The following is a 23,099-nucleotide window of genomic DNA, read 5'->3' as shown; positions in this document are numbered from 1 at the left end:
GATGATGGTATTGATAATGTCAGGAGAAAACACAAAATAATCACGGCACAGATTGTAGCCATCATAGCCATGAGTCGTTTGTCCTTGTCGACATTTGTATTCGTCTTGACCCCAGTAACCTTTTCATTCTTCACCATTCCTGGCGTGGTGGAACTAGTTAAGTTTGATGATTTAGCAATGCTCATGGTTGTGGGTTTGGTAGTGCTGGTGGTGTTGACATCATGAAATGTGAAAGGGGTAACGTTCTTTGATGATGTTGATGATGATGATGATGATGATGATGATGATGATGATGATGATGATGATGATGATGATGATGATGATTTTCTGAAGTTTCTTTTGGATAAGTCCTCAGCATTTTAGCATTACATATCACAACTATACCAAACATGATAAATAGGAGAGTTATGTTTATTGATCTGATGAAATCAACAAAGATTATATATTCCTTAATTTCATTATATGGTGGATAGTGGATTTGTAACCCATTGAAAATGTAACATTGTTAATTGGGCAAAACAAACTGAAACAGAAAAGATAAAAGTCACACAAACGACATATACGGTTTTTTTTTTGGCCGTGAAGATATGCTTGACTTTAAACGGGAAGACAATAACAACAAATCTCTTCAACGCAATGTTGGTTGTTAAACAGCAAGTCAGTTGAGTAAAAATCAGATTCAAACCAGTTAATATAGTAACTAAATCATAAGAATCTATCACAATGTTGGGATTGTAAAAGAATGCGTCTTTAAACATCCAAACAAAACTCCACAGTCGAATTATACAAAAAGCCAAATCTGATATCGAGAGTCCAGTCAAGCTGACGATGTGACTGTCCGAGAGAATTCCAATACGAGAAAAAACGATGAGGTTGATGACATTGGCGACAAATCCAAAGACGTTGATTACACACATGCAATTTATTTCTACAATAATTATAATCCATTTGTTGATTTGTGTGTCAAATGGATTTTTTTCACACCAAGGGATGTCCATGTTTCATACGTTAAAATGCGGTTTGTTGTGGAGACAAAGTCTTTAATCATTGGACAGCTGGTTTTTGGAAAAGTCATATTCCCTGATGGGAATGGGTTGAAGAAAATATACATTTTACCATAAATGATACCCGAGGATCTGTTACAGAACTCTGAAGCTTAAAGAAAATAGATCAAATCCATGATGTTTCATAAATGCCACATACACCTGTTCGCATATGCCGTTATGTGGTCTAGTGGTATGACACTCGCTTTCGGATCGGAAGATCCTGGGTTCGAGCCTCGTTCGGCGCATAGTTGAGTCCTTGGAGAAGGCTCTTTACTCACATTATCTAGTTGTACTCAGGTGTAAAATGAGCACCTGGCCGTTAATAGCGTTGTTTATGTCCGAAATATTGTAATTTCGCCTAACATGCTTCATATCTTGTCCCTACATGTTAAATGTTGCTGTTGGGACCCAGGGACCCCTTGTAAAGCGCGTTGAGCACGTTTAGTGGATATTGCGCAATATAAAAGCTCATTTATTTATTAAGCACATTATGGTAGTTGAGGCCACTATGGGCTTATTTCAAAATTATGAAATGTGGAATATTATCTGTTTATTTGTGAGTAATTCCGACATGACAATGAGTCCATAAGAGTTTTGGTGATATGACCTCGAATTAAGTGCACGTTAGCCTGTCGCAATAAACAGCTCTAAACGTCTGGTGAAAAGTAAAAGAGTGTAACGTTAATCAGGCTCATTGTTCCTAATCGGAAGTCGTTTTGAAGTTTTGTCTCATGTCTGTTTACTGAATATGTGTAATGTCGTTTGACTTTGTGAGAAGTTGAGATGTTGTGCAGCTCTTTCCTCGCCACTATCGGAGGAGACCTGTCATATATCTCTTGTGCTAAGCTACGAAATTATTAGAACACAGAGCATAAAGTCGCATCGAATGTAAACCAATGATATCTGGATCTAGTCAATATTGACATCCGCAGACCAGTTCTGGACAGTTATATACTGGATATACTCCAAAAGGTACAGAAATGGACTGCCGGGATGGTTCTGGACAGTTGATAGACTCCAAAAGGTACACAAATACACTCCCAGTATGGTTCTGGACAGTTGATAAACTCCAAAAGGTACAGAAATAGACTGCCGGGATGGTTCCATATATCAGTCGACGTGAGAAAGCAAGTCGGATAAATATGTCAGAAAACTTCACCGTTCACGCTCGAACCAGAACCGTTTACAAAATTGCCATGTTTTTTTCCAACTCCTACTCCCAGGTCGTCAGTTTAGGTCCAGTTTGAGATCCAGCTACTAAAAGTGCCTAAAAATCGCTTACTAAATTCGGAGACAGATCTTTCTATAAAACAGGACCTTCCTTTTCGAACTCGCTTTTGACTGGGTTTGAATGTTTATAGTTTGTTAAGTCATGTTCTAAAGTGCTTGGACCTTTTGGCGTAATGAGCTATAGAAGAGTAAATTATCATTATTAATTGTTATTTTGGTGCCCTGATAATGATAAATTGATATTTATTGATATAGTATAAAGTATATGTTACCTGTCACGTGAACATCAGCTCATAATTCAGTAAACATAATGTATTTTAATTCTCAGTCGGTCCGAAACAAGCCCTTACAAATCAATGATTTAATTTGTGACTCTAATAGTGACCTCGTGTTTATTACTGAAACGTGGCTAGAAGAGATCGGAGATGTAGTAAACTTACGTGAATTAACGCCTCTCAATTTTAATATCCTGTCACATCCAAGGACATCAGGACGTGGAGGCGGTATTTGTATCAATTTATAATCATTCTAATAAAATAACATCGGAAATTATCAACACCTTCAAATCTTTCGAATGCATAAAGATCACAACTTTTAACATTGTGTTTTTATGTTTATACCATTCACCTCCATCAAAAGTTAATAAAATAACACATGCAGGCTTTTTGCGAGATATGGAAGACCTTATAGAATTATATATTTCTTTTACTGATCGTCTTAAAATTTTAGGTTATTTTAATCTACATTTTGATTCAGCTGACCAATATTCAAAGCGAATGAGGAATCTTTTAGCCAACCATAATCTTTTAAAGATCGTTGCAACTCCCACCCATCACAAAGGCCATATTTTAGATTGGGTTGCAACAAACACTACAACTTGCTCAATCTACAATTTAACCGTCCATGACAAAATCATATCCGACCACTTTATCATTATGTTCACCATAAACAAATCGAAACCACCAACAGTAAGGTTGCTTGTTACGTCCCTTAGCATAAATTCCATTAAACCTGAAGGATTCTCCAGCAGTGTAGAATCAGAGCCAGTGATTCATGGATCACAAATTACAGCTTACTCCTTCAATGCCACACTGCGGAAAATTTTAATGCTCGACCATCATGCACCATTGCGCTCAAGAAAGATGATAAGATAACAAACTGCTCCATGGATGACGAAGAAAGTCATGGCAGCAAAAAGACGCCGTAGAGCTGCTGAACGGCGATGGCGAAAGCCACAGACTAACGTAGATCGTCCACGTTATAAAGATCAAGTCATCATAGTCAAGGAGACCATATATAACGAATGGAAAACTTAATTTGTCAATAAAATTTCCACATGTAAATAGACACGTGCTCTTTTTCAAACAGTTAATGAAACGAAGAATACAATTGATAAGTATCCCTGACGAAAACCTCCCAACCGCTTTTTCCAAGTATTTTTCAGACAAAGTGAAAATTAAAAGGAAAAAAAATAGATCTTCATTCAGCTGTTAAAACGATGAGGAAAATTAGGACAATATTAGACCTCCAAAACGTATCCTTAAATTTTGTATTTTTAATCATGTATCATCTGATGAAGTGAAAGAAATTATCCTAACCTTACAACCCAAATCGTGTCCCTTTGACCCGATACCAACTAATCTTTTAATGAAATGTCTTGACTGATTTTTAATAATAATAATAATAATAATAATAATAATAATAATAATAATAATAATAATAATAATAATAATAATAATAATAATAATAATAATAATAATAATAATAATAATAATAGCTCTTATCTGCTTTGGTGTATTTCACTCTTCTGTTCCTCTCTACATTCAACACTTACTCCAACCATACGTACCTCTGAGAAATCTTAGATCCCACGGTTCAAAATTGTTAGAATCTCCGAAAACTAAACTTAAATATTTTGGCGATAGGTCTCTTATGAAATTCGGACCCACGATTTGGAATGGTCTACCTCAATCAGTGATATTTTCGAGCTCAATAGACATTTTCAAAAAAGCCCTGAAAACATAATATCTTTTCAGAAAATATTTACTTAATTAAATTTTTAATGTATTGTATGTGACATTTATATTGATGCTGTATTGATGCCCTTTTATGCTCTTAATTGTTTTGATATTTTGGTTGAATTGTATTTGAATTCTAAAGCGCTTTGATGTTTCGACGAAAGGCGCTATATAAATATGCTTATTAATGTTATTATTATTATAGAATTAAAATACACTATTCATCAATGTAAAATTTAAGGTGATCCAATTCCTTGTGTGTTATGATAGAAATATGTTAGATTTGAGCAAGTATATCGAAATATTATATTGAGAGTGAATAGGACTGAGAATTCCAGACGTTACATTATCTACTCTTCCTGTTCAAAAATCCTTGGAAGTGTGTATGTAAGAGTCCATCGGAGGACAAATGAATAGCTACAAATTAAATCACAATTTGGTACAACTATGATGGTAGCAGGATTTTTAAGCAGTTTCTTAGGAATATGGGATACAAAAGAGCGAGGATGGATGACTTTCATTCACAACCGGCTTTCATCTAAACTAGAAAATGAGATGTGATCACGGTGATACTAGAAGATTAGTTACACAAGGGATGCAACCAGTGTTAGGACCAAGAGAGATAATTGAAACATTATCACCTACTCCAACGTGGCAAACGTAATTTAGAGTTGTCTTCAACTGTGGTCAGGTGCCTAAACCCACGGACTTTGGTGGAGTGATTTTTGTTCAGTCCTTGCGTAATTTTTAGAGCGTAAGGATGAGTAAGTGACATTGGAGATGACCAACTGTTTTTAAGTATGACTTTTTTAGCATAAGTATCGTTCGTAATAAAGGTTTATGTTTTAAACGTTTATCTAATTATTCTTTTTGTGTAATTTCATATCATGTCTATCTATCAACTGTTTAGTCCTTGGTGTACATTTATGGAAGTTGTCCCATCTAGCCGACTCACCTTACCACGCTAGATCTTTCTCTACTTCCCTCCATCTGGCTCATCGTAATCTTAAGATGTGAGCCCAGAGACTTATATCTGTGGGTCCTTCTTTATTATGTTATGGCGCCTTTGTCTGCTGTCTTAGGAACAAGCGGTATCCTTGAACGCTATATAGAATGACCCGTAACATCCAGTAATTCACAAGTGTGGTTTTACGTTTCCAATGAGAGTGGAACCATCTGTTTGATATCACACTATTGCTCTCTGTTATCTTAGTTATCTAGGTGTCTAGGTGTTGTTTGTAGTACTGTTGAAGATAGACCTAGACTCATCACAACACGACCAAACAGCCAGCACCCAGCAAAATCAAGAACCGTCTCTTCCAAGACACCTCCATACCAACAAAGACCTCTCTCAACTAAAACTACTGGCACAGGACAGAGAGAAATGGAGAACCATCTCTATTAAAATCGTTAGACCCACTTGAACAAAAACAGTTCACGGCAAGCGCCATTAGTGCGACGCCTTATTATATATCTTAGTTATCGGGATAGAAACACGTCATCAATGTCGGATAAAACAAACACATACATTTAATTAAATGTCGTGTAAAATTTGGAACTCGTGCTGTAGTATATGAAGAGATTCAATGTGATGTTGATGGCTTCAAACATAAGGACACACTGAACCATGAGTATATTGTATAGAATAGATATTAATGGATCACTGTCTGTACTTCTCATTAAATGTTGTGTAAACTTTGGATCTCGTCCTGTAGTATATGAAGAGATTCAATGTGGTGTTGATGGCATCAAACATAAGGACGTACTGAACCATGAGTATATTGTATAGAATAGATATTAATGGATCACTGTCTGTACTTCTCATTAAATGTTGTGTAAACTTTGGATCTCGTCCTGAAGAGATTCAATGTGGTGTTGATGGCATCAAACATAAGGACGGACTGAACCATGAGTATATTGCATAGAATAGATATTAATGGATCACTGTCTGTACTTCTCATTCCATCGATGGAAAGATTTACAAATATCAGTGTCAAATTTGGGAGATACCAATACAGAAACAACAAAGGAACAAGTAAAACGGTTTTGGTGACTTTTGATTCTTTGCTAGAAGATTTGCTTCTCCTTCTTGGTGCAGCTGAAGTAGTTGACAAAGTTTTATCACATCTCTATATCCTTTTTAAAATGAAAATGGTTTCTTGTTACTCTTTAAAGAGAATAATGCCGTTGTTCATTTAATACAAGAGGCAGGTCTTGTGAATTTTCTATTTTGCAATCATGTTGCTGTTTTTTTTTGCTTGTTATTATGAGTTTTTTGTTGTTCTTTGTATTTTGTTTGTTTGTTTGTTGTTTTTTTGTTTTGTTATTGTGTTTGTTTTAAATCTTTCTGGAGAAGTTTTGCTTAGCTTTGTTTCTTCGATGTTTTGATTTACTTTTGTTTTTTGAATTTATAACGATGATCAAACCTTGAATCGTCATCTTGTTATTATGGTTTAGTTTTTCTCTTCATAAGATTTGTTTCCTTTTATAATTGTTGTTGTTATTTCTGTTTTGCATTCGACTAACGTCTCATCTCAATATTAATAATTATCTATTGTGCATGATCTTGTTCTTGATTTTGGAATAGTATAAAACGTTAAAACCCTGGAATTATTCTATCTGAATATCCTTGAGATAGAACTATCTTATTTCTTGGAACAGAAAAACGTCCTCAATCGCAGATGAAAGGAATAAATCTCATCGAATGTCGTGTAAAATTTGGAACTCGTGCTGTAGTATATGAAGAGATTTAATGTGATGTTACTGGCATCAAACATAAGGACACACTGAACCATGAGTATATATATAGAATATCGATTTATGAATCACTGTCTGTACTTCTCATTTCGTCTACAAATAACATTACAAATATCATTATCAAACTGGGGAGATAACAACACAGAAATAGCAACGAAACAAGTAATACTGTTTTTGTGACTTTTGATTCTTTGCTAGATGAGTTCTTTCCCTTTGTTTGTACTGCAGAAGTTGAGCTAGTTACTTCACGTCTCCATTTTGATTTTTTCATCAACTTTATGGCTGTGGTAAGCGCACAAGTTGTTACTATAAAATACATTCCAATATTTCGAGACGCATCAACAAGTATAACGGACGTCATGATTTTCTCCCAATCCCGGGCATAAATGGATGTAAATATTGATTTATATCGTAATGCATCAAATTGCCATCCCACATTGTAAGCAAAAAAGTAGGAACTTGAGGTCCGGCTCCAAAAATAACAGGCCAAAATAAAATACACTTAACTCGAAATGTTGTTAGAAAGAATTTAACCTTCATTGGAAAAGCCACAAATAAGCATCTCTCGATGGCTAAAAACGCTGTGACTGACATGCTTACTCCGATACACACTAAGCGTGGTGCAAAAAAACCACAAATCTGACACGTAATAAATGTCAATTGAAATTGATTGGAACAACAATATAACGTTTTTATTGCTGCAAATTCCAATAAAACTCAGAGTAACGCAGGACAGGAAATCTGATGTGGACAATACAAAAAATGACATATTTGTTGATTCTTGAAATCCCAGTTTGGTGAATACAGAAATGTTTAGTGCGTTTGTCACACATCCAAATAAGCCCATGACGACATTGTACAGAGAAGAAAAAATCATGAAGATGTTGAAGAACAACAGAAAATGTTCATTTATAATTTTATTGTCAGGTTTTATGAAGTCCCTGGTCAAAATTGAGTTGTTGGCCATCTTGTATGGGCCCATTGTGTCGGCAGATTGGAGAAAATAATTAAGATGGTTTATTCTGAAGAAAAGATAGGAGTTACGACAGATGAATTGAATTAAGCACTATCGTTGCTAGCTAATCAATCTCACAAATACACAAAAATATGTGAAAATCAATAGTAAAAAATTAAGAGAGAATTTCGTGAGAATTAATCACCCAGCTGAAGATCACTCACTCAATCACTCATTCCTATGACTGGATTGTCATCGGGTTGATAGAGAGAGAGAGAGAGAGAGAGAGAGAGAGAGAGAGAGAGAGAGAGAGAGAGAGAGAGAGAGAGAGGGGGGGACTTGCGGGAGGTAACTTTTAGAACTATGTTACCTCACATCTCGGTCATTAGTTTTTCCCTGTCAGCTCATACAGTGTCCATTATGTCCACTCTTCCATGTTTTTCATCCGCATTTTTTAGTTAATCTGAAGATCGAAATCTGCATAAAAACGAGTCAACTTTAATTTATAATATTCCAATTAACTAATACGAACGAGAGGATGTTTACCGACTTGACATCACGTGACGTAGATAGGAATCGCCTCGCTTGCTATCAAAACACGATCGCCACTCCACAAGTTACCTTTCTCCTTCTTTCAAGCTCGATCTACATCGTGTTGACAACTTGACGATAACTATCTAAATTGTTTATTCTAGATAAAAGTTATGAGTTACATAAGAATACTTGATTCGGTGGTTTCACACTGTTGTACTATCGTTTTCATAAAATCACAGCCTGACAAGACCGTAGCTATCGTTAACTAACAGCCTGCCACGACCGTAGCCATCGTTAACTTACAGCCTGACACTGGCCGTAGCCGTCGTTAAATTACAGCCTGACACTGATCAGAAAATGACGTCAAAAGATAAGTCTTTGGCCACAAAATGAAACTAATCGTGAGTTGTATTCAATAGTTCAACCAATTGGAGCAATTGTTTCCTTGAACACGACAAACATCATCTCACTAGATGCTGCACAAACCTAAAAATGACGTCAAACTATAAGTCCTAGGGGGTTCTTGTGTCAGGCTACATGTTATCGATGACTACGCACTGTCCAACTGTTTACGTCATAATAATAGGCGATGACCAACTAAAGAAAGTAAAGAGTGAGTTGTATTTACATGCTCAGCCATTGGAATCATTTGTTTCCTTCAGCACTACTAACGACAACTCAATTCTCTTTTCATTTCAGTTATGACACTCCTTCTCACACGTATTCGGAGAAACAAAGTAGGTCGTTTATAAACAATAAAGTGAATGAATTCGACCTTTCTCTGATCATTGTTTTAGTTTTCATACCGCTAAATTGGTGACTAGTTATCACACTATTTTCTCGATCATTTTATAAAAGTTGAATTTTACACATAGATTTCTGTGTTTGTTTTAATAATCGAGCTGTAGAACAGTGGACATTTTACTTGGACACATACCATGGATAGTAAAATCTGTGTAGTTTGCTATGTTTACGAATCAGTGTCATCGTTTACATTATAACGACTGTCCGAGAGGTGTGATTATCTAAGTGTTTATTAGGAAAAAAAATAACGGTAAGTATGGAATTTTAAACTTCAATTTATTAGATAAAGACAGATACTGTGGACCTTTCGGTTTTCCCCTTTTTCAACAAAACAAGAAAAATGAAACACTACAGACGAATGAGATAATGTGATGTCAAAATATCGCGATATCTCATTCGTCTGTAGTCTTTCATTCATCCTGCTTTGTCGATAATGGACAAACTCGAAACGTCCACAGTATCTGTCTTCGTCTAATAAATTGAAGCTCACAATTCAATACTTATCATTATTATTTCCTTTGAGCTTCAAGCAGCAACATTTTCATTACAACGATTTATTAGGGGAAGTAAAAGTAGAACGAAGGCTACTAGGCGATTATGTGGCCTTATGGTACAACACTCACTTTCGAATTAGAAGACGCTGGGTTTGATCCTCGCTCGGCGCATTGTTCAATCCTTGGAACAGTCTCTTTGCTCAAATTACTTCACCACACTCAGGTGTATAGGAGTACCTGGCCGTTAACAGTGTTGTTTCTGTCGGAAAAAAAATTATAGTATTATCACCTAACAGGCGCCGTGTCTCGCTCTACATTGAATGTGTTTTTGTTGGTCAGGGGCCCATTGTAAAGCACCATTCTCTCACCACACTCAGTTGTAAAGGAGTACCTAGCCTTTAACAGTGTTGTTTATGTCGGAAACACATTGTAATATTATCACCTAACAGGCGCCATTTCTCGTTCTACATGGTACGTGTTGCTGTTGGTCAGGGACTCATTGCAAAACACGTTAACCACGTTTGGGGAATAGTGCTCTATATAACAGCTTAAGGTGTTGTATTTTTTCTTTAATTTGGGAAGGGGCTGTTTTGTTTCATTTTGTCTGTTTTTTGTTGTTTTTTTTTTGTTGCTATAAGGGCGGTGTGGTGTCCGGGGTCCCTCAACTGAGAGGGTCAATAATCGCCCAACGCCAAGCCAGCGTGTCGGAAAAGGCGACTAATGTTGTGTGATTCCCCCATCTTTGAGTCACCTGGTCCTCCAGGTTGGGGGTTGGCAAAGAGTTAACATCCCTTTCCGTTAAACTCAAACCGTTACAGAAACGCAGACAGACAAACCAAATCCTTTTATTTTTAGCTTGGGCGATCGAAGAGTTTCTGTAATGACAGAATTTATGAAGGACAACAGAGAAGCCGAAAGGACTCTGCTGACCCGATGACGTCTTCGCCAAACAAGCAAGGAAGAAGACGATGGAGGTGGATTGGACACACGCTTAGAAAGAACGACTCCACTATAACAAAGAAAGTATTGGACTGGAACCCTCAGGGCAGAAGATCAAGGGGAAGGCCACGAGGAATATGGAGAAGAAATAAAGAAGCTGATATACAGAGAAGGGGTAAGACCTGGAATGAGATTAAAAATTAGCTCGGGATAGAGAAGGATGGAAACTGTTTGTCTGTGGCCTATACCCTGACCCAGGGGGAAAAAGGCAATGATGATGATGATAAAGGCGGGAGATCGTGAGGATTGTGTTACCAAATTCAGTCCCTCAAGACTCAAACATACGGGACTGGTGAGTTGATGTTGAGGCTAACTGGAATAGATAAGAAAAGTCTTGACGTCAAATCTTTTACTTTTCTGGTTCCTAAATAATTGAAAGTGTGTCTGTACCCATCCTCTCGGAGGTCAAATTATAATGAACATGTGTCATTTTTAATCATTAAAAGGTGGCATCACTATTTTAATAGCAGGATCTATAGATAGAAAGAAGTTGCCTTCTCTCAGGTCTTTGTTATTGTTGTTTTGCCATCCGCGTTTATGAGTAATTCTGACTAAACTGTAATAACCAGACTATACACAGTGTTATGTGTTGGTCGTTATATATCAGGATGGTAATATTGTGAGTTTCTTAACCAAGTGCATACAATCTATAACCAGATTTTAAGAATTACGTGATGTAGAAGTGCGAGGATGTATTTTCTTTATTGACGACCAGCATATATTTAGTCTAGAATATATGATATCGTTACTCTGAAACCAGAACACATTTCCACAAGGTATGTATGAGTAGTTTTATATTTTCAATGAGATTTGAACAAGATTTTTGACATCACAATTTTCTTTATTATTAGTATAGGTGTGGTTTTGTGAATAGCGTTTACCTTTTCGAGCATTTAAATAATTGAGCTTTTATATAGAGCAATCTCCACTAAACGTGTTCAAAGCGCTTTACAAGGGGTCGCTGTCCTACATTAACGTTTAACTTTTAGGACAAGATATAACGCCTGTTAGGCGACTTTAATATTTCTTTTTCGGAGAGAGACAACTTTGTTAACGGACAGGTACTCATTTTACACCTGAGTACGTGAGAGAATTTGGGATACAATCCATTTTCAAGGACTTAACTCTTGGCCGAGCGTAGCTCAAACCCAGGACTTTCTGATTCGCAAGCGTGTGGCATACCACAAGATCACATATTTGCATAGAAACATAATTATAGTTAGCCTTCACATGTAAGTTGTTATCAACGATAACCACATTCCCCTGTAAATTCTTAAAGAATGAATTATATTTTTAAAGAATTGAGCTTCTCTACAGCGCAATATCAACTAAAAATGCTCGGTCCATTTGTGCGTGAAGAGAGTGCTCTATCAACTGCGCTACTAGCCCCCCCCCCCCAATCTAATGTCGTGGTTCTCAAACCTTTTCGACAAAAATGTTTATAATCCGTCGTCAATGAAAGTTTAGATCGTCATGTGGTGCCCAACTAAATGTTCTCTTGGATCTCTAGTGTATTGTAAATATTGAGCTTTCTATAGTGCAATATCCACTAAATGTGCTCAAAGCGCTTTACAAGGGGTCCCTGGTCAACACCAACATTTAACATGTAGGACGGGACATGACGCCTGTTACGCGATATTACAATTTTTCGGACAAAGACAACGCTGTTAACGGTACTCATTTTACACCAATGTGCTATGTGGTCTTGTGGTATGACACTCGCTTGCGGATTGGAAGATCCTGGGTTCGACCCTCGGTCGGCGCATAGTTGAGCTCTTGGAAAAGGCTCTTTACTCGCATTAACTCACCGTCTCAGGTTTAACATTAGTACCTGTCTGTAAACAACGTGTTTCTGTCCGAGAAAAAATGTAATACCGCCTATCAGGAGTCATGTCCCGTCCTAAATTTTAAGTATTGCTGTTGACCAGGGAAATATTGTTAATCGCTTTAAGCACGTTTAGTGGGTATTGCTCTATATAAATGCTCAATTTAGAATTAAGACCCGCCTTGTTTCTGTCAAGAAAAATGTAATATGGCTTTTCCTCGCGCTACAAAGTCTCACATAGCTACTAGAAGCTGTGGACTGTAACAAGTCCACTCAAACACACCATTGCTCATATGTCAAAGTCACACATAGCTACTAGAAGCTGTGGACTGTAACAAGTCCACTCAAACACACCATTGCTCCTATGTCAAAGTCACACATAGCTACTAGAAGCTGTGGACTGTAACAAGTCTACTCAAACACACCATAGCTCCTATGTCAAAGTCAAACATAGCTACTAGAAGCTGTGGACTGTAACAAGTCCACTGAAACACACCATCGCTCCTATGTCAAAGTCACACATAGCTACTAGAAGCTGTGGACTGTAACAAGTCCACTCAAACACACCATTGCTCCTATGTCAAAGTCACACATAGCTACTAGAAGCTGTGGACTGTAACAAGTCCACTCAAACACACCATAGCTCCTATGTCAAAGTCACACATAGCTACTAGAAGCTGTGTACTGTAACAAGTCTACTCAAACACACCACAGCTCCTATGTCAAAGTCACACATAGCTACTAGAAGCTGTGGACTGTAACAAGTCAACTCAAACACACCATAGCTCCTATGTCAAAGTCACACATAGCTACTAGAAGCTGTGGACTGTAACAAGTCTACTCAAACACACCATAGCTCCTATGTCAAAGTCAAACATAGCTACTAGAAGCTGTGGACTGTAACAAGTCTACTCAAACACACCATTGCTCCTATGTCAAAGTCACACATAGCTACTAGAAGCTGTGGACTGTAACAAGTCCACTCAAACACACCATAGCTCCTATGTCAAAGTCACACATAGCTACTAGAAGCTGTGGACTGTAACAAGTCTACTCAAACACACCATTGCTCCTATGTCAAAGTCACACATAGCTACTAGAAGCTGTGGACTGTAACAAGTCCACTCAAACACACCATAGCTCCTATGTCAAAGTCACACATAGCTACTAGAAGCTGTGGACTGTAACAAGTCTACTCAAACACACCATAGCTCCTATGTCAAAGTCACACATAGCTACTAGAAGCTGTGGACTGATTCACATCTACACAAACATATCATAGATTTTTGTCAAAGTGATACATAGCTACTAGAAGATGTGGAATGTAAAAAAAATATGATAAACAGAAATGAAGATTTCCACAGCTTCAAAACAGAACGAAACGTAATAAGAAAACGGAATATACTCTCAACAGCCTTAAAGAAAATACATTTAGAAATCATATAAACAGAAAATAACAACAAAACAACCAGACAAAACAAAACAAAAATTAAAAAAAAAATCATGAGCAAGACAAAACAAAACACAAAAACAAAGACTAAACAAGGAATGTTTTGGTCTCAAAACCCTTCTTCAACCAACGACAAAAACGATAAAACCAGACAAACAACATAGGAATATTTGATACGGCCTTACTTAAACCAATGGGCGTGCAAGGTTCTTCTCTCTCGTCTATCTGATCACATAACTTAAAAACCAAATAGACAGCATAGGAATATTTAGGGACTCGCAAGATTCTTCTCTCTTGTCTATCTGGTCACATAACTTAAAAACTAAATAAACAGCATAGGAATGTTTGATGAGTCCTCACTTTACCAATGGACGTGCAAGATACCCCCCCCCCACTCTCTCTCTCTCTCTCTCACACACACGCACACACACTCACACACAAACACACACTCTCTAACTCTCCTCTATCTGATCTTAATGTAATATATTAATGTTGTTATTGCTTTTATCTTGTTGGCTGAAGAAAGGATTTGAACCCAATATCTTAGTGTTTAATATTTTTAAAAATTGTTTTTGTTTATTTATTTTATTTTTATTTTTATTTTGTTTTGTTTTTGTTTTGTTGTTTTGGATTTTTGTTGTTGATTTTTTGTTTTGTTTTAGCCTGTTTCTTTGTTGTTGTTTTTTGTTTGTTTCTTTGTTTGTTTACGTATTTTTGGTTCCTTTTTATGCTTTTTGTAAGCTGTTTTATTCACTTTTGTTTATTACTTAAGAAAAAGCCATCCTCAATGCAACAAAAGAACTATCCAGAGATAAAAAAATATACGGGAAAAATGTGGTTTACTTGACAGACTTTGATGATGCTCTCCGGTCTATTGAAAATTACCAGGACTCTGAAGCCGCACACACCGTGGAGGCCCTTGAGGGCTTATCTGATAAAACAGGAAAAATTGTGCTGCAGTGGATTCCAAGTCATGTAGGTATATATGGCAATGAAATTGCCGATCAACTGGCCAAAGAAGGAGCCCAAAAGGAACAACCGAAGTCGTCAATCACTTACCATCAGCAAAAGAAAATAATAAAGCTAAAAATAGACAAAGTAAGGAATGACACACACCTGGAACACAACAAGCAGGATCCAATCCATGCCATTCAGCGAAGTAGCCAAGTCACTCTATTCCGCCTCAGAACAGGACACAATAGACTAAAAGGACATATGTTTACAAAGCTAGGTATTGGAACAACCCCGTATTGCCCATGTGGAACCGACCATGAAACCACTTTACATGTGCTTATGGATTGCCCATTATACAACGTGCAACGTTCGAACCACTGGGTCACCCCTACAACACTCAACACAAAGCTCTATGGTGGGGCTGAGGACCTAAAGCGGACCACAGACTTCATAGCAGATATCGGACTGCAGCCATAGATGTCCATCAGAGGAACGAAGAAGAAGAAGAAGAAGAAGAAGTTTATTACTTTCCGTACGAGTGCGTAATGTCTTATTGAATAACTCAGTCTTATCTAGGCATTTGAATAAAACAGAACGATCACTCCGAGATCAATTCTAATTTGTAAAATACTACAAATGCCCTTAAATTTAAATTGCTTTTCAATGTGTCAAGAGATAAAAACAAATAATATTGTAGTTACATAAGTTTGGCTTTTAACAGAGATAAAAGTATAATTAAAACTGCTGACAAAGCCAATGAAAAATTATTATTATTTTTCTTTTTTTTTCTTTTTTTTTTGGGGGGGGGGGGGGTGGTTGGCTGGGGGTTCCCTCAATACTAGTAATTTACATAGCGATAAATATTAATTTGGAGATTTTCCATTACAAACCGTAATGTTGATTCTTCTTCTTCTTTCTTTCTTCTTCTTCTTCTTCTTCTTCTTCTTCTTCTTCTTCTTCTTCTTCTTCTTCTTCTTCTTCTTCTTCTTCTTTCTTCTTCTTCTCTATTACAACTACTTACTACACCTACTACTAATCTACTAATCTACTACTACACCAACTATATACTACTACTACTACACTACTACTACTACTACTACTACTACTACTACTACTACTACTACTACTACTACTACTACTAACTACTACACTACTAACTACTACTACTACTACTACTACTACACTACTACTACTAACTACTACTACTACTACTACTACTACTACTACTACTACTACTACTACTACTACTACTACTACTACTTACTACTACAACTATACTACTACAAACTACTACTACTACTACTACTACTACTAACTACTATACTACTATACTATACTACTACTACTACTATACTACTACTACTACTACTATACTACACTATACTACTACTACTACTACTACTACTATATACTACTACTACTAACTACTACTACATACTACTACTATACTCTACTACTACTACTACATATACTACTACTACTACTACTACTACACTACTCTACTACTACTACTTACTACTACTACTACTACTACTACTACTACTACTACTACTACTACTACTACTACTACTACTACTACTACTACTACTACTTCTACTACTACTACTATCACTCTGGTGTATAATCGAAGCGAGAACATTATTAAGTAAGCATTAAACGTGTGTTTAGTCAACCTTTCATCAAAGTCTTTTAGACTTCCGGCAAAGTTAATAATTACATCAACCAGCATTGTATTCTACAGACAAATTGTCTATTGAAATACGAGTAGTATCATTATTATCATATTATAAAATATTATAACAATCCTATATTATTCAGGATCTATGTTATTAATCATTTAAAGACCATCATTTAATGATACAAAATGACTGACAATTGCCTCTTGGAAAATTTTCGATAATCTTACAGTCAATTCGAACGTGCACTTATTTGCAGGTCTGACAACCTAATTCATTATGGGCTCATTGTCTATAACAATAATATCAAACTAGGCCAACAAATGGATTCGGGTGTCAGACCTTCATATATGTACACGTCGATCAATACCCACCAGCCAATTCAGGTCAAAAGTAAATATCACTTAGGCATGCACTCTATAATAATTGTATATGGTTATAGTGTGTAGTAGTAGGGTTATATCTAGACCTAAAACTATAAATTATCACATAGATAGGTCTCTAATTATTGTGGTTAGAGGGGATTTTAACACTCAGCTCCAGATTAGTGTTGATGATATGCGTTTAGGTAAAATACTCACAACATCCACTGGCCGGATAAAACCTACCAACACACAAAGCTGTTTGAACGTTTATAGTTTAATATAATTGATATAATTTAGCGAGTATGAGTCATCAAAATACCTTTTTAAACCCAATGAGAAAGAACTGACTGACGTTAATTTTGTTCCTTCTATAATATTTGTAAAATCATAAAGCTTCATCGGGCGAAATTAAAAAAAAAAATTGAGCTTTTATATCGTGCATTATCCACTAAAAATGCCCAAAGCACTTTACAAGGGGTCCTGACCAACATCATCGCGTACCATGTAGAACGAGACATGACGCCTGTAAGCAATATTGACATTTTTCCGACTGAGTCAACACTGTTACCACCAGGTGCTCATTTTACACATGAGTACGGTGAGAAAATGTGAGTTGAGAGCCTTTTCCAAGGTCTCAACTATGCCCCGAGCGAGGCTCGAACCCAGGACCTTCCGATCCGAAAGCGAGTGTCATACCAAAATACCACATTGCCGCGCAAATGTTGTAGGCTCGCTTGTGTATGATAAACACAGGGTACTCGAAGCATTCGTACACCCACGACCCATTCATACAATGCAATCACAATGGCTCTTGTACGATAAAATGAGTACAGACATTATGTGAATATATTGAGAAGTAATAATTATTGTAATAATAATGAGGTCATGCACGACAAAGCACCAACGCCGTGAATTTGAGTCTTCCTATAATTATGGTGTGCAAAAGAAAAACCGATACTTTAGTTGTACGCAATTATAGAGTTAACGCTTCCGAGCGTCAAGGTAAAGAATGGGTAATTTCTTTAATCTCAACGATTAAACTGTGCCGTGCTCCGTGAAAACGCGTATCTTCAAATTTTGCCAGGAAATTCGTCCTTCAACTATCGATGGATTTAAATGAACCTCTTCTTGGTAATCTAGAGACTCTCAAACTGGGATTCGTAGTAAGATTTCCGTGTTGAGAGTTTTTGCCACGGTGAGGTTCATTTAAATCGATAGATAATTTCAGGACGAGTGTTCTGGCCAATTTTTTTTAATTACGCGTTTTTTTTCCCAAAGTACGACGATGAACTGTTTCAGTAAATCACAACCAACGCCCATAAAATGACAGCAATCCTTTGATGTCATTATAAGATATTATTATTGATACGTCATTAAATTCTAAGCATCAGGGATTACATCTGATCATAACCATTAGTATCAATAATATAATACGTTCTATGTTTGTTTTTGTGGTCCGATTATGTTCATAGTCCTTTATTAGAAGCCAAATAACAAAAGTTCTTGATCTATTTTAATAAATTACATGCTTAGATTTGTAAAAAGATGATTATGATATTGTAACCTTTTGCTTCAAATATTAATAGCTAGATTTAATTTAATAATAGCAGAATTGAGAAATATCTAGGTGTACCCAGCCTATAGGTGACAGCTTAACGTGTAATTAATACTGACAAGAGTTATGTATGTGTAAAGTTCCATTGATTGAAAATGTATCTAAAAGTAGATGTTGTTTATTTTTGTCTTTATTCAGGCATCGTGCTAGTGATATTTGCTTCTTTTATTTTTACTCTCAGCTTTGTACACTTATGATTTATTCAATCATGAACAATGTTAATTTACTTTATTATTACTTGAAAATGTTACTGCTTGAAGCTCGTAGAAAAAAATAACGACAAGTATTCAATTGTAAGGTTCAATTTATTATACAAAACAGACACTGTGGAAGTTTCGGATTTCCTTTTTATCAACGAATCAATATGAAAAAAAATCACCCTAACAACGCCAATATCACATCATCTCATAATCGTTATGGAATAGCATATTTACATACTTTCATAAAGCCATTGGTCCTATAGTTTTAAAAAGTATATCTATATCTAGTATAGGGTGTATTATTTATTATCTATATATTCGCTTAGAGCCTGTGACAACGGGGTAAAGCGCTATATAAATGCCATTTATTATTATTCACCACAAATCCATGTGTTTTTTTTCGGTACAAGATATTCTAACAGATTTAACTGCGGATTGGTTCATCTGAACTCTCGATTGTTTGAGAAACTCAATTATTTAACGTCTCTGAATGGTTTGGCGTTGAACACATGTGAGATAATATCGGTTAACCTAGAAATTAATAATGCCCATACCATATTCCCCAACCTGTAGAGGGCTTGTTTAAATCATTTGAGGGTTTGCTTCAATTTTGTAGAGGGTTTGCTTCAAATGTGAAGAGGATTTGTCTCACTAGTTCAGGTTTGTCTCAATCTATCTCAGGGTTTTCTCAAATTAGTACAGGGCTTGTCACAAACTAGTTCAGAGGTTCTCTCAAACTAGTACAGGGCTTATTTCAACCCGTATACAGTGCTTGTTTCAGACCTTACAGGGTTTGCCTCAAACCGTACAAGGTTTGTCTCAAACCGCACAGGATTTGTCTCAGACCTTACAGGGTTTGTCTCAAAACAATATTTGTCTCAAACCGTACATGGCTTGTCTCAGACTATGTGTATCCTTGAACGTTCAGAGTCAGATTAGTACAGTTTAGTGAGAACTACTCATAATATTGACTGGCTAAAACAATAACAAAGACTTGAGTGGCGTCAATTTAGTTCAATTGCAATTTACATTTTTAAACCACAATATAAAATTGATTATATTTGTGTCTTTTATAACTTAGTTCGGTATTTGATTTGTATTATTTTAATTGTGTTCATAAATCTCAGTTACGTAATAATGTCTGCTTGAAGATAGAAAAGTGGAGAAAGGAGGTGGGGGAAGAATAACGACGTGGTAGAATTACAGAACCATTTTATTTTCTCAAGATGAATGTTGTCGACGTTTCTGGTTTTCTTGTTATAAAACGACATGAAGGTTAAATTTGGGACAGCGATATGGCTTTGCTTCGTACCCTAAAGGCAACGAGTTTGACTTTTGTAAAACGCTTTGAGCACGTCCAGTGGATATTGCGCTAAATAAAAAGCCCATTTTACTCCCCGTGATGTTTGACCTTGAAAAGTCATTTCGCCTTAGCTCACTTTGCGGCCCTGCACTGCGGCTGGCTGATACCTAGGTTATTCCATTCCTCCCTTAGAATTGACCTTAAAGACAAAATTCCCCTTAAGTTTTTGGAAGCGGCTGTTCACTTATAATTTTTATTCAGCACTTCACCTGAATTCATAATAATATGTTGACTCATGTCGGTTGTAAAGAAGACAAGAGTGAAGCTTCGATAGATAGTATTCTGAAAAGTCAAATTAGATTCATAATGGACGGTGTTCTTTAGTACGAGCTGAAACAAGTCTCACAGCTCGTGTACTTAGCTTTCCTGACTCCAGACTGGGTTGTACATACGAGCTGGAAGGGGACTAGGAACTAATCGTTCCCACACGGGGGCGTGGACGTAAACGTCTCGAAATGTGGCAGAATTTACCAATAACAGCTAAAAAATCTGACTTGAACTTATCTAAAAGTTGTAAAAAAGTGTCAATACAACAGCGATAGCAATAACAAACAAGTACAACACACCAATCATTAAAAGACAACAGTGCGTAACATCTTGGCAAAAAATGTGCGGATGCTTTATCGTTGCTAGGCAATGCAAGCCAAGAACTATCTTTAAAAAGAAAAGAAAACGTGAAACCTTGTCTGATCAAGACATTGCATAGGATTTGTGATGAGCTTCAGACAAGTTCAAACAACCTGTTTGGTAAAGACTTATCACATACCTTGAAAGAAATGAAGGATGTGGATAAATTACAGAAGGACCTACATCCAGGTCATTTTTTACAGAGAGGAAGAGGCAGATACAGCAGAGACCAGCTGTCAAAACTGTTGTGGAACCAGAAGCCACAATAATAACGATAATATATTATAGCACGTGTATAGTGCATAACCATGATTAGGTCATGCTCTATGCGCTTCACAGTTACAAGAATGACAATCTAAAAGATTACTAACGTGCACACACACGCGCACACACAGACACACACACACACACACACAGACACATACAAACAGACAAACTTTCAGTTATTACTCAAAAGAAGAAAAATAAAATCTCAATCAAATAAATGTGAAAAATTGTCAGAGACTTAAAAATATGTTTTTGTAAAAAAGTAATGTGAAAGTTTTGGTTTAAAAACATTGACACTTGTTGTGTCACGAATTGCCCAGGGAAGCTCAAACTTTTAAAGACCAAGGGTTGAAAACGATGGAACAAAAAGCACCAAAATCCATACGCGGGCACCATTCCCATGTGCTTTCTCTCTTATAATTGAGTTCTGAATAAGATAAACCTCTTCAATTATGGGGGGGGGGGGGGGGGGGGGGGGGTGGGGGGTGTTGAGCGACACTAAAGTGTCATTTTATTTATTTGATGAAATATCCTAAACTTCTATGCACAATCATAATGTATATTTTTGGGAAGGATGATTGCATATAATATTTTTCGAAAAATGTTGCCCGTTGCTATGGAAACTACACCATATTGGAAAATAAACAACAAATCTTAAAAAGACAAAGGCTTCTTTGTTTATCAACCGATTACCATAATATTTTGGTCAACGGTAGAAAAAAGAAAAATAAAGAGGCTCTAGAAGCCTGATTTTTAATTTTTTATTTAGAAACATTAAAAATTAAGTTCAAAGTTATTACTCGATTATTCCCCTTGAAAAAAGTTACATAATTTCAAATTACTCATAATTTTTTTTTCAAAAATCCGGCTCCTAGAGGACCTGCGTATTTGTATGACACTCATTTGTAGAAAGTTTGAAGAAGATTGGTTGAAAACTGAAGGATGAATTTTGAGAAAAACGCATTTAAAAGTCAAAGTAAACGAGTTTAGGGAAAAACTCTCCTCTGCCTCTCTGATTGGATTGTGACCAAATGACATAATTAAGAACAAAGTGATTGGTTGTTGAAGATAGAGGAGAGTTCTTACTTTTCCTTGATATGGTTTTGCATTTACTTAGTTATAACGTTTATTTGATATTCTTTCATGAAATCAGTCCACTGAAACTAAAGTTGGTCAGGATTTAACCATACTATGTGTCACAAAATATGTTATTTTGAGTAGAAAAAGACTGAAGATGAAGTTCTCATGCAATTTTTTAATGCAGACAAATGGTCCCATGACAACATCCCACCAAAATCTAATTTTAGCAAACTTGGTCAAAATTAATCATTTTTAGTGTCGCCCCCCGCCCCTTTAAACTGTTTGTCTGGTCCTCAAGGACTTTATCATAAGTGGACTGCAGTGTAGACACTCTGCCTTCCAGTTCAATTTTAACAGGAAAAACTTGATTTCAATTGCCGAGCGCTTTTCCAATACCAACAATAATTTCCTTTGAGAATTGAGATGTGCCTTAACGTTCCTGGATTTACTTTCTTTATAATATCATTATATTGATTAATTACTAGGGCTCAGTTGATAGAACATCCACCTTGTAATTCGTAAGTTGTAGGTTCTGGCTCTGCTAAGACAATTAAAGTCTTTATATCTGCTTTTTACTTCAGACGCTTGGTATTTAGGGAACAACGCTGAGACTAGTTTGCCAAATGTCAGTATGGGTGAGATGTTCGGGTTTGACAATATCAGTATGGGTGAGATGTTGGGTTTGACAATGTCAATATGGGTAAGATGTTCGGGTTTGACAATGTTAATATGGGTGAGATGTTCGGGTTTGACAATGTCAGTATGGTTGAAATGTTTGGGTTTGCCAAATGTCAGTATGGGTGAAATGTTCGGGTTTGACAATGTCAGTATAGGTGAGAT

General features: G+C 36.4%; 1 long non-coding RNA gene across 1 annotated transcript; it reads right to left on the bottom strand.

The window, feature by feature from the left end:
• Positions 1-6,533: 6,533 nt before the first annotated feature.
• Positions 6,534-10,068, bottom strand: LOC144960581 (uncharacterized). The gene is made up of 2 exons (XR_013642878.1): positions 9,968-10,068; positions 6,534-8,073 (listed from the first exon to the last, which is right to left on the bottom strand). It is a non-coding gene; the product is annotated as an uncharacterized LOC144960581 (long non-coding RNA).
• Between the last annotated feature and the right edge of the window lie 13,031 nt (positions 10,069-23,099).

This window comes from Berghia stephanieae, chromosome 15 (assembly GCF_034508935.2).
Source record: "Berghia stephanieae isolate SIO BIC M18660-M18661 chromosome 15, UCSD_Bste_1.3, whole genome shotgun sequence".
In the NCBI taxonomy this organism is placed as follows: Eukaryota; Metazoa; Mollusca; class Gastropoda; order Nudibranchia; family Aeolidiidae; genus Berghia; species Berghia stephanieae.
Note: the sequence above shows the minus strand (reverse complement) of the source record. Positions and strands in the feature narration are given on the sequence as shown.